The 12,475-nt window shown below is 37.8% G+C and overlaps 1 protein-coding gene across 2 annotated transcripts in view; it reads right to left on the bottom strand.

Annotated features, from left to right (window-relative positions):
* The window catches only part of LOC110961320 (leucine zipper putative tumor suppressor 2 homolog), a 41,535-nt gene that overhangs the window by 17,886 nt on the left and 11,174 nt on the right, over nt 1–12,475 (bottom strand). The window contains exon 2 of one of the 2 annotated variants that reach the window (XM_051939897.1): nt 5,767–5,875. The gene's annotated coding sequence lies outside the window, so the exon portion shown is untranslated. Of the gene's footprint in view, nt 1–720; nt 880–5,766; nt 5,876–12,475 lie in introns of those variants that run through there. The other variant, XM_051939898.1, reaches the window with a different exon arrangement.

Raw genomic sequence — 12,475 nt, 5'->3', positions numbered from 1 at the left:
CAAGTAATAAAAAAACACAACTAACCAATTAACCAACTAGTTAACTATCTAAATGTCTGTCCTGTGCTGTTTGTCTGCAGCTTAGAGGTAAAACTGACGTTCTAAGACAAACATTTTAATCTCTACCACTTCTCCAGTTAAATAAACTTTAAAAACTTGAACTTTTTAAAGTCCATTAGGTACATTATGGGCTGGATTAATAGAAGCGGTGACTGGCGGACAAAGAAGACGGTTAACTAAAGAGGCATTCCTCATGAGGTCTGTTTGAATGATGCACTGAATACTGTCAATGATTATACAGCAGTGAAAGAGAGCGGAGGCCTCCATCCATCCATCCATTCATTCATTCATTCATTCAGGCATTCATTCACTCACTCTTGGATTCATGTCTCCAGCCTGTCATTTGTCGCCTGCATGTGAAACGACAGAGAATCGATGAGGGAAATTGCACTTTTTAAGGGCTGCAAATGAAGATTACAGAGTCTTTACTTTGCTTAGGAGTCTAAAAAGTTCAACTTAGTGTCACGTATAACTTAAAAATCTGCATATTTTGGCATTTCTGAAGCTGGAACGGACGCACTGCAGCCGTTTCTTTCGCATTAACACACAATAAACGTGCAGAACTTGCATGTTTTTACTACACAAGTCACACAGTGAATGAGCAAACATCCTGACTAACAGACTAAAACACAGCTTCCTCTTCTCTCCAACGTTTCTTACCCCGGCTCGTTCCCTGCATCGCACCGGCTCCTCCAGGTTTAACTCAAACGCTCGCTGTGTTCCTGCTCTCCTGGACGTTCGGCTCCGTTTCCGACCAAACTTCTTCAAACCCCCCCAAGCCCTCCTTCGCTTCCAAGCCGAATGCCTCCATCGTGAATGAGAGCTCAGTCTCCTCCCCTTTCCTCCCTCTCTTTAGAGCCCTCCATCCCACCTCCTCCTCCCTGCTTCTAACATTTCCTTTGACCAGAGAAGCTGCTCTCTGCAAAGTCCTCTCCGGCTTTTGTCAAGAAAAGGCGAGCTGTCAGTTAGAGATCATTCTGCTCTCCCTGCACGTTTCAAACAGAAAAAGGAAAGGCTGGATTCCGTTTTGAGTCCAGTGTTTTCAAGCGTGGAGCCCTAAAACTAAACATTTTGAGGGAATCGAGGGGAAAAAAGTGAGAAATCTTCATCTAACTCTGCAGTCCAGCTCACAACAGACACTCTCAAAAAAGAATAAAAGGTAATTAGGCAGCGAATGATTAAATAAAGGAGCCGTCACTCTGAATTACAGATAGAAACCTATCAAACATCTGCACTGATTAAGAGGAAAGAGAAGCATTTAAAATGGTACATCTGGATGTACGACAAACAGAAATAAGAGTTTGTCTTTAAAATATGTGCAGGCACAAAGCAGCACGTGTTAATTTCTGCTCTTAGATAAATTTAAATACCGCAGAAATTAGAGTAACTAATCTAACGTTTTAGATTAGGATCGGTTCCTATAGTAACGCCCAGGCGTGAACTAACCGTGACGTCACCCGTTGGTTTCAACGCTGAGAAAATGAAGCCCATATTTTGCTACTTCCTGGTCGCCATTTTGGATTTTTTTGGAGCCAGTGACGTAAAAAGCGTCATCAAACAGACTGGACCGGAGAGCAACTAGGGGCAGGACCAGTCAATGGGACTGTCAATCAAGTATAGCCACGCCCCCTGGCTCCGCCAACTTTAACGATTTATTTAAAATTCAGTATTGATTTATTTTAAGATCGGCCACCTGATCTCTCATTTTGACCATGAAAACTAACGGGAAAAAAATCCTGAGCTGTAGAACATCAGTCTATCACATTTTATTTTTTCCAAAAATGAATTGGGGTCTATGGAGAAAAAGCTTTATGGAGTCAACCCTAGCGGACGGCGTGATATTGCAAGTTTTTGACACTTCCGGGTTGGCTTCAATTTTGGAGACAGATGCTACGTCCATCTTTATATACAGTCTATGGTAACGCCCGAAGGGAGGACACGTCGGGCAAATTCACGAGACGATTACTGTTCATCGTCCGACGGGAGGGGTTGGAGAATATTAATATTTAGATATCACCGAATATTTTGTTAGATGTGCAAAACTAGCTGCTAGACATTTATGCAAATGTGTAACATGATGATGTCAACAAGTAACAGAGGAAAAGCGTGAACTTCAAACGAGGCGTTTCAGGATGGTAAGGAGCAGAGTTTTGTTTGGGAGGGAAAAACTTCTGCTGGATTTGAGGCTTTAGAAGTGTGCAGATGTTGCACCAGCACAAAAAAAGCACCAATAAAACAAACAAAAAAAGCAGAATCGGGGCTCTTTAAATCTGATATCTTCACTCTTTCGCCAACTTCTGAAAGGTGGCAAAATCAGTTCATCTGAGCTTCTTTTGCTGAAAACATGGAGTAGTCAAGTTTTTCTTGGTAGCTACAATCAACATGGGACATCCGAGTGTTAATTTGTGATCTGGTTAAACCTTAAACAACATTAGCAGAAGAATTTCCTGCCTCTGATTGGATGTTCAGGATTATTAAATCATAACAAACAGCTTCCAGAAGTTTATCGTCCTGTCACGGCCACAATGCACCATCTGGTTAAATTAAACCAAAGAATAAGAAGAGGTGGTGGAGCTGCTCGGATGAAGACGAGGGTAAAGTAGGCTACCAGAAGTAGGCTATGGCCTGCCGCCGCCTTAGCACACACACAAACACAGATCTGTCCCTTTCTCCAGCTCCCAGAACTGGGTCACTCTGGTAGACGCAAACTTCGTCCTTCAGGCGTCCAGACGTGAAGCCGGTGAGGAGGTTCAAGGTCGTCCTCCTCCGTCACGTATCAGCGGGAGGCCAGAAAACGCCACAAGTAAAAAGACCCTCAGTTAGAGTCCAAGATTTGGACGACAAACACCATCAATCAGCGGCCCCGAGGCCAACAGACGCAGGCTGCAAATCACCTCTGAACGCCACCATTAACAGCAGCTCTTTACAGGCGGGGCGGACGCTAACATGACTCAGCCCCTCTTCTGGGAGCTGATTTACAGGCCGCTAAAAAGCTCCATCTGCCAAGTCAAAACCGAGAGGGAAATTAGAGTAAAATTCCAGTTAAAACAAATAATTCCAGTGTGGCTTTGCTGTAATGTTGGGTACATCTGTCTGGTGGTTTCTGGTTTATCCTCCTCAGACATATTTCGTCTACTTAGATACACAGAATGTTTTAGGGAAGAAAAGTTCTGGTTTACAATAAAGTGGCTCCACAGAGGCCACAAATCCAGTTTGTCTGTATTTTATCAGTTGGTGGCCACTGAGTGCACTGTTAATTTACAGATTATCCCAGTTAAATAAATCAAGGATATTCGCTAATGAAAGCAGAGAAAAAATACACATTTATTTACAAGGTTTGACCATAAAATTTTCCTACTTTTTACTGCAATTAAATCAGCAAGAACACATTTTTTGAAAAAAAAAAAGGTATATTCAGGATTTGAAAAATGGTAAGTAACTTGTAAAGCTAATATTTTACAGATTTCCTCATTTATTAAATTAGAAATACTAACTAATAAAATCACAGAAAAAATAGAAATTTATTCATAAGATTTGAACATAAATTTTGGCTACTATTTACTGTTTCTAAATCAGCAAAAATAGATATAATTTATTTGTATATATTAAGGATTGGAAACACCAAGTGATTGTAACTTTCAGTTTTGTTAATTATAGACATCAATAAAAACAAAAACAGAAAAAATATTCAGTTATTTACAAGGTCGGACTATAAAATTTGGCTGCTTTTTATTTTATTTAAATCAGCAAAGATACATTTTTAAGTGTATATTAAGGATTGAAAAATAGTAAGTAATTTTTAATCTAATATTTTATCTATATATATGTAATCACTTTAGATATTTTTAGGATTTTTTTTGGAAGATTTTCGCAAATTTTTTGAAAATATTTACAAGAATTTTCTTGCCAAATCTGGAGGATTTTTTTAAATAAAACATTTTAAAGGAATTATTAGAATTTTCTTCCTGAAGGTTTGGCAAATTTTCATAAATTTGAGGAATTTATTTGCTGAATTTTTGGATTTTTTTCAGACAAGGAAACTATATTTTTGGCACCTGTAAATGAAGACAGCAGGAGGGTTAAAACAAATAATTCCAGTGTGGTTTTGCTGTAATATTGGGTACATCTGTCTGACATATTTCTGGTTAACACTGAAAGCATCTCCTCCGGTTTATCTCCAGCGGACGCCCAGCCGGTGGTCATCCATCACGTTCCCGGCTGCCGTCCCTCTGCGCTCCGTCAGCCTGCTTCCTTCTATATTTTCATAACAACGGCTCTCGCCTGGGACCGGGAGCCGACAGAAAGCTAGGCCATCCATCAGTGTCGGCGCAGGCTCGGCGTGGGGACGTCGCTCCCATCGGACGCTGCAGCTAAAACCGGCCTCGACCGGGCGGCCCTTTGGACCACTTACCTCCAGAATAATCCACCACGGCACAAAGCAATCCGCCCAGTAAAACTAGTGGGAAAATTTAGCCGTGAGGAGGCTAAATGAAGAGAGAGGGACCTTTGTAGATGAACCCTCCTGTTGTCCTCATTTACAGCATCAAAAAATATTGTTTTCTCATCTTTGAAACAATCAGCAAAAAAAATTCCCCCAATTTTCTGAAAAATTACAAAACCTTCAGGAAGAAACTTTTAATTCCTCAAAAATGTACCTTAAAAGAAACTTTTTGTAAATATTTTCAAAAATGAGAAAAAAAAATTCCCAAAAAGTCCTAAAAATATCTAAAGTGATTACATATATATCAGTAAAACTTCTAATATTTTCTTTAACAACATTCAAATAAAAATCGACTAAACAGAAATAAGAGTTTGTCTTTAACCCTCCTGTTGTTCTCATTTACAGCGCCAAAAAATATTGTTTCCTTGTCTGAAAATAATCCCAAAAAAATCAGCAAAAAATTTCAAAAAATTTCTGAAAATTCCTTTAAAGTTTCCCTTAAAAGTTTTATGTTAAAAAAAATCCCCCAAATTTCACAAGAAAATAATTTCATAAAATGAGTAAAATATATCCTATAAATATCTAAAGTAAATACATTTATATCAGTAAAACTTATAATAATTTCTTAAGAACATTCACATAAAAATCAACCAAAATCCACTGGATTTGCTGGATTTTGGTTGATTTTTTTGTGAATGTTCATAAGAAACATTTTTAATATTTCTTTTTTACCACCAAAAAATGTTCAGAGATTTCCCAAAAATGTTGAAAATGTGGACATCAGAAGTTTCACTGCAAACATATATATTTTTTCCACATTTTCAAACTTTAAACTGGTTCAATTTGAGCCGCAGGACGACACGAGGGTCAAAATAAGCAGTAATAAACCCACACAAACGGGCTGCCTGTATGGGCCCTGATTTACTGTATAATGTGCCAAAGAGATTAGGGTTGCGCCTCCAGCTCTGGAATTACAGCAATACCCCATCCGAGATTAAGATCTGCTGCAAACTCCCACGCAGCAGGAATGTGTTAACATCCACACAAAGCAGGATGCACACAGCTTGGACCAGAAATGACTCTTCAGAAGCAAAAAAACTCCACATTCTTCAGTCTCATCCTAAAGCAGAGCTCAAATTCCTGCAGATTGTTGGCATTAAACTGAACTTTAAGGTCAGATAGACACACGATGAGTCCGTTTTTTATCAGGAAGTAGCTAAAAAGCTCCTATTAGTTCAGATTTAAACCACATTTCAGCCCCTTACCTGTCAATGACGCCCTGTTTTCAGCTTCTGGAGGAAAGCAGGTCGCATCGCAGGAACTCACACCGGCAAACAGATCTTCATCCTCTCTGTGCAGCTCTGCTCTCCCAGACTGAAAAACAAAAAAGAAAAGAAAAAATCACATTGTTGAATCAGCAGAAGGAGAAGCAGTGAGCCTACTACCGCCGTGGAGTGCTGGAAAACCTGAAATGTGACAAGTGTGTTTACAGAAGTCAGCAAGAAAGAGGAAAATCTGAGTCACGGCGGCAAAAAAAAGCTCCACATGGCGCAAGGTTGAGACTGAGGGGGATTTTCCATGTCAACAAGACCAAGACCAAAACTAGAACCCGGTCCACAAAACAAGCTTCCCCTGAGGACAGCAGAGTTCTTTGACTCGTTTGCGTATCGCCACAGAGACTCGCGGTCGTCGACTAAAAAAGGTCACACCAGGTCTGAGAAAATAAAACCGAAGCTCAACGCTCTGCCCCGGCTTCTACCTTGACATCTAAAAAAGACTAAAAAGCTCGCTGCCACCATCTGGAAAGAAGCAAAAAGTCCATCTGCAGTTCATTACACTGACATATTACTGGTGAAGCAATATTTAAGTTTGTAATAGAGGAGCATGAGAACAGGTCGAGGAGAGCAGACGAGAAGGAGATTATTTTAGAAGAAATATTCACAGTCCTGCTGCTACATTAGAACGGCACCGTTGTGTTTTCTGCAAACAATAAATTACATCATTTTTATGTATTTAAATAAGCAAAAAAAAGTGTACAGATATTTGCAGTTATTTGAAAGAATTAAAAAAAAACATATATTAAGGTTTGAAAAAGGTTAAATAAGTTTCAAAGCTGTAATTTTGCAGATTTTTCCATTTTGCTAAATTACCGAAAATTAATAATAAAAAAAGAAATCGCACAAAAACACATTAATTTACATGTTAACCATAAGATAGGAGATCAAAAAAAGGAAATAAAGCCAACCTCTAATGTGTGTATTTTCATAAATATTAAGTGTTTTTTGTTTGCATCCACGAAACATAAAATTAAGCATTTTTTGCTGTATTTAAATTAACAAAAAAAGTGTTATTCTGCAGATTTATGCAGAAAAAAATGTGTATATGAAAGATTGAAAAATAGTTTAAACAAGAAGAAAATGTATAGATTTTTTTTATTTTCCTTGTTTTGTTAGAAGATAATATCTAGTAAAAATCACAGAAGAAAACAGGCCAAAACTGTAAATTACACCCCCTGTTTTGAGATGGATTCTAATTTATTTGAATGAGAAAGTGTCTCAAAACTTTTGACAGGGGGTGTTAGTAAATTGCTCTTTTACAATGTATCACCACAAACTTAAACTGTTTCTCTGTATTTAAATCAGCTAAAAATATATGTTTTACAGCTATTTGCCATCATCTTCACCATCATTTTAATATATTGTTTTCTGTTGTTATTTTTTAAAAGATTTTTGGACAGTTTGTGACAGTAAACTGAATATCTTTGGACAAGAGATTTGAGGATGTTATTTTGGGTTTTGACACATTTTTCACCATTTTCTGACATTTAGAAAATTAGCTTTAGTTTGTTTATCAATGAAAATAATCAGTGGTGACAGAACAAACAGAAAACCAAGCATCACTACAAGCGTTAAATGCTTCTTTACAGTTTCCTGAGAATCTCCTTCCCTCCACCTTTTCACACTCGTCAGATTTCACAGGACTTTGGTGTAAATAAACAGCACCAATCCATCACGAGGACTTTCTCACTTCATTCACAAGCCTCCGAGGACGCGACGATTAAACCAAGAAATTCACCGCTTTGAAATCTAACGATAAAAAGGAGAACGAAGATAAAGTCTGCACGCCTCTTGTGCGACGATACACGAATGAAATCGGTCGATTTCTATCCCAGAATGAGGTTTCAGTGACAATCAAACCCGCTTTGGGAAGAGCAACTATTCAGATCACACTCAAAGACAGCCGGCGTTTTCCAAAATCTGACACTACTGAGAGAGAGACGACAGATGAAAGAAATCAGAGCTCAGATTAGAGTTTAATCTGCAGGCAGAAGGGACAAAAATCTCCCAGCAAGCCAAAAAAAAAAAAAGTCAGAAAAGGTTGCGTGTTCTCTATCCCACAGAGAAATGTAAGATTAAGATTAAGTCCCTCCCCGGTCATTGATTAAACCCCTAAAAACTCATCTCAGCGTATCAAAGTTACAGATTTAGGAGTTTTTTTTTCATGAAAATAATCCTTTTTAGCCTTGAAATGGATGCTAGATGTAACTCTACACCACTCTCAACTCCATGATGTATCTATATAGAGAAGAAACACCATTTAGACCAGGAGTGTCAAACTCATTCTAGTTCAGGTTCCACATTCAGGACAATTTGATCTTAAGTGACCAGTAAAACCACAGCATATTAACCTATAAATAACCACAATTCCAAAGGTTTCCTTTGCTTTAGTGCAAAAATGTTCACATTTAATCAATTATCTTTCTACACAACATCAAGAGCAACCTGAAATTTCTTAAGAAAAATAAGTTCAATTTCAACTCCATTCAGCCTCAGTTTCTTGTTTCCACATTAAAACTTCCAGATCACAGAGTGTCTACAAAGGAATGCAACATTTATTCACAGCTGTCTGGAACTGAATGATGTAGTATTTTACTTTATGATCAAAATGACAAAGTCAGACAAAAAAAGGCAAAAAACAGGACAAAATATTACAAAAGTGAGAAGCAAAACGGCAAAAAATGAGACAAACGACACGAAACAAAACAAAAAAAGAGACAAAATTAGACAAAAAAGTTACAAAGCAACAAATAAATAGACAAACGACAAAAATGAGACAAGAAAAAGAAACAAAATACCAGAAAAGTAGAAAAATGTACAAGTGAGTAGATACAAAACACAAAGCGACACTAACAATACACAAAACAACAAATAAAGTGAAACACAAAATGACAAAAAACAAAAGCGAGACAAAAAGGAAACACAAAATGACATAAAGGAGAAACAAAACAACAAAAATCAGACAAAAAAACGAGACAAAACATTACAAAAATGAGACGGAATGGAAAAAATGAGACAAACGACACGAAACAAAACAAAAATCTGACAAAAAACAAGACAAAACATTACAAAAACGAGACAAAATGGAAAAAATGAGACAAATGACAAAACAAAACAAAAAATCTGACAAAAAAGACAAAAAAACAGGACAAAACATTACAAAAATGAGACGGAATGGAAAAAATGAGACAAACGACACGAAACAAAACAAAAAATCTGACAAAAAAGACAAAAAAACAGGACAAAACATTACAAAAATGAGACAAAATGGAAAAAATGAGACAAATGACACAAAACAAAAAATCTGACAAAAAAGACGAAAAAACAGGACAAAACATTACAAAAATTAGACAAAATGGAAAAAATGAGACAAATGACAAAACAAAACAAAAAATCTGACAAAAAAGACGAAAAAACAGGACAAAACATTACAAAAATGAGACAAAATGGAAAAACGACACGAAACAAAACAAAAGAGACAAAATATTAGACAAAAAAGTTGCAAAGCGAAAAAAAAATGGAAAAATGACAAAAAAGAAGCAAGAAACAACACAAAAAATAGACCAACAACACAAGCGACACTAACGACACACAAAACAACAAACAAAGCTAAATCAAAAAGCCATTTATAAGTAGCAGAACAATAATGGCAGGAGACGGCAGCACAAAGACACCAGGACGCATCCAAAGATCTATCCTCTGATAACATTCATAAATTAGTCTTATTATGCATGACTGAGTACAGCCAGACTACAGCTACACTCTCAGGATGCTACGTTAAACGAGATGCAGGAAGTAAATTTAGATACCCATTGGGAAGGGCGGTGTAACAGAGGATAAGTAATGAGGATAAATGAGGTCCAGTATTTTCCAAACACAAGCTCAGCGGACTGTTAAGGAGCAGGGCGGCGTCCGTCCTCTTCCTTCTCCAAACACTGCCACTCCGCAGCACTTTGGCAAACGGCTGAACATTAGAATAACAAACTAAAGGTTACAGGCAAGTAAACAAACCCAGAGAGAGACAATCGCACCGTGAACCGAGGCCATTCAGAAAACAGGGAAGTAGTGCGGCATCATCCAACGGTCGTACTGACACCGCTGTACTCTTTGTGTTTGACGGATGCTCGCCGGTGCACAGATGTGGTCAGGAGTAAATAAAAAAAAAGCAACTTTTCGAGGACACTGAAAGCATTGTCTTTAGAGATTCTGAATCCATACAGATGTTTGTTTTAAAGGATAAATCGGGCAGCGGGTGGGAAGTGAATCCGTGGGGAAAACGAGCATTTCTGCCTTGTTTGGACAGCGAGAAGATAGCCCACATGGAAAGCATCACATTCCAGCTCCAAAGTCCTGTATTCTCTCAGACATCCTCGTTTAGCGTCCAAACCTCAAACATCCTCCTACATTTACAGAGAGAAACCTCTGTCTGCTTCTTTGCGATGAATAGGAAAAGGGCTGAAGATGAGCTTCAAAAGTAAAAAGTCTACCATGTTTTTATGACCTAGAATCCTAAACCCTCTGAACTCCAAAGCTTGACAGCACGTTTAAAAGACGTATCTGTAAAAACTGAATTTATCAGAGCAAGAAACAGACAGAATCATCGATTATTCCAACTCTCCCTGAAAAAAATCGTGTAACTTCTGGTTCTGATGGGAAAATTAAACAAATCTGATCATGATACTGCATTAAAATCTCTTTATTCCACATGTTGTATTTAAAAAATATCCAAAAATAAACCATTCATTCTAATTATATTTTGTAAAAAACGAAAAATATTGTGTTCTTTGGTGCAATCAAAAAGCCATAACTGAGTACGATACGATCAACAGTCACGCTACAAAAATTCAGGGACTTCTAGACTGAACTGCAGGCTGTGTTTGCAAACATTAGGATATGAATGCATCAAAACGTCAAAAAGTTCCAATTTCTTGAATCAAGATGCCATACTTTGAATTTTTTTGCATCAAGATGTCAAAAACTTGGATATTAACACATCAAAATTTAAAAAAATGTGAAAATTTTTGCATCAAAATGTCAAAAATTTGGATATTAATGCATCAAAATGGCAAAAAGTTACATTTTTTTGACTCAAGATGTCATACTTTGAAATTTTTGGCATCAAAATGTCAAAAAGTTAACATTTTTTGAATCAAGATGTCAAAAATTTGGATACTAACATCAAAATTTCAAAAAATGTGAAAATTTTTGCATCAAAATGTCAAAAACTTTGACATTAACGCATTAAAATGTCAAAAAGTTAAAATTTTTTCAATCAAGAAATCATATTTTGAATTTTTTTGCATCAAAATGTCAAAAACTTAACACGCCAAATTCGATCCAACAATTTGGATTTGGGTTCATCTCAGCAGTTTTTTTGTACCTTTAATTGTACTTGAAGTGAGTATTATCGTAGAAATAGGACCTGGTTATTAGGTCAGGAGCAAATAAAAACTTGATCAAGTCAAAACCCCCAAAACATTCAGGCTAAGTAACAGAAAAGCTGAAAAGTCCTGACGGTGTGAGAGTGACAACAACGACATTTTTAAATATAAAGGCCGCCTCAGCAGAAAGGTCACAACAGCTCAAGTTGTTCATCTGCCGCCTGAGAATAAGAGATAAAAATATAATAATGGAAACAGAGCGAATCAGGAGAGTCATCTCTGACTGTTTTATCGAGCGTGGACGGACGGGCGGCGCGTTGTCTGAACGCTCAACATCTCCAGGGCTCTCCGTGTGCGTTACTTCAGATCCTCTCCACACGCATGAGCTCTTATGTAACGGCGTGACGCAGCCGCTGCCTGACCGTGCATCCCACCGCCCACGGAGCTTCTGATCCTCGTTCTTCCCCGACACCTCTTCACCTCTCAGTCACTCAGACGCCCACTCAGAAAATACAGAAAAGCCTCGTTTCGGTGGCATTTGGCTGAGATGAGTCGCTCCAGCATGCAGCGTTTCTTCCCTGTGAGGTTCAGCGGTATTCCAGTTTGTGTGCCGTCCATCTCGTGGACTCTTAGAATAATCAGGCCAGAAATCACACAGAGAGCAAAGAGAAATGTATTTAAAAATATCCAAACAACCAACCTCAGGGAAGGGTCGTCCCACTTACATAAGTCCGGTCGCACGCTGCACCTCCGACAGCAACAAACGAAGACGGAAAGGAGAAAGGTGGAGCCATTAAAACCATCTTTTTAAAAATTGGCACAACATTTTTTACTTTTCCAGACAGCCGAGGTAAAATTACCGAAGCGTTGCTGCTGTTCAAGACCGATGTCCCATCTGTGAACTTCAGAAACAACAAAAGGACAGAGGATGAAATATGACACGAGGTGATAAAGTGAAATGAAAAAGCCAAGTGAGGTGTTTGAGCATTTATAAAAAAAACCTTTCAAGGAAACAGAAAGAGTAATGTGACCTTGTTGGGTGAGAGTGAAAAGAGGAAATGAGGGGAAAAAAAGACTTGGAAGGTGGGTCGATAAACCTCTTGATTGTTTTCTTAATCAACTGATTAGTTATCTGGTTATAAAATGTCAGAAAATGGTGAAAAATGTCAATAAATGTTTCCCAAAGTCCAAGATGAAGTCCTCAAATGTCTTGCTTTGTCCACAAGTCAAAGATTTGTATTAATTTACTGTCATAA

The sequence above is a fragment of the Acanthochromis polyacanthus genome, chromosome 19 (genome assembly GCF_021347895.1).
Source record: "Acanthochromis polyacanthus isolate Apoly-LR-REF ecotype Palm Island chromosome 19, KAUST_Apoly_ChrSc, whole genome shotgun sequence".
NCBI classification, from domain to species: Eukaryota; Metazoa; Chordata; class Actinopteri; family Pomacentridae; genus Acanthochromis; species Acanthochromis polyacanthus.
This window is presented reverse-complemented; position numbering and strand designations above follow the sequence as displayed.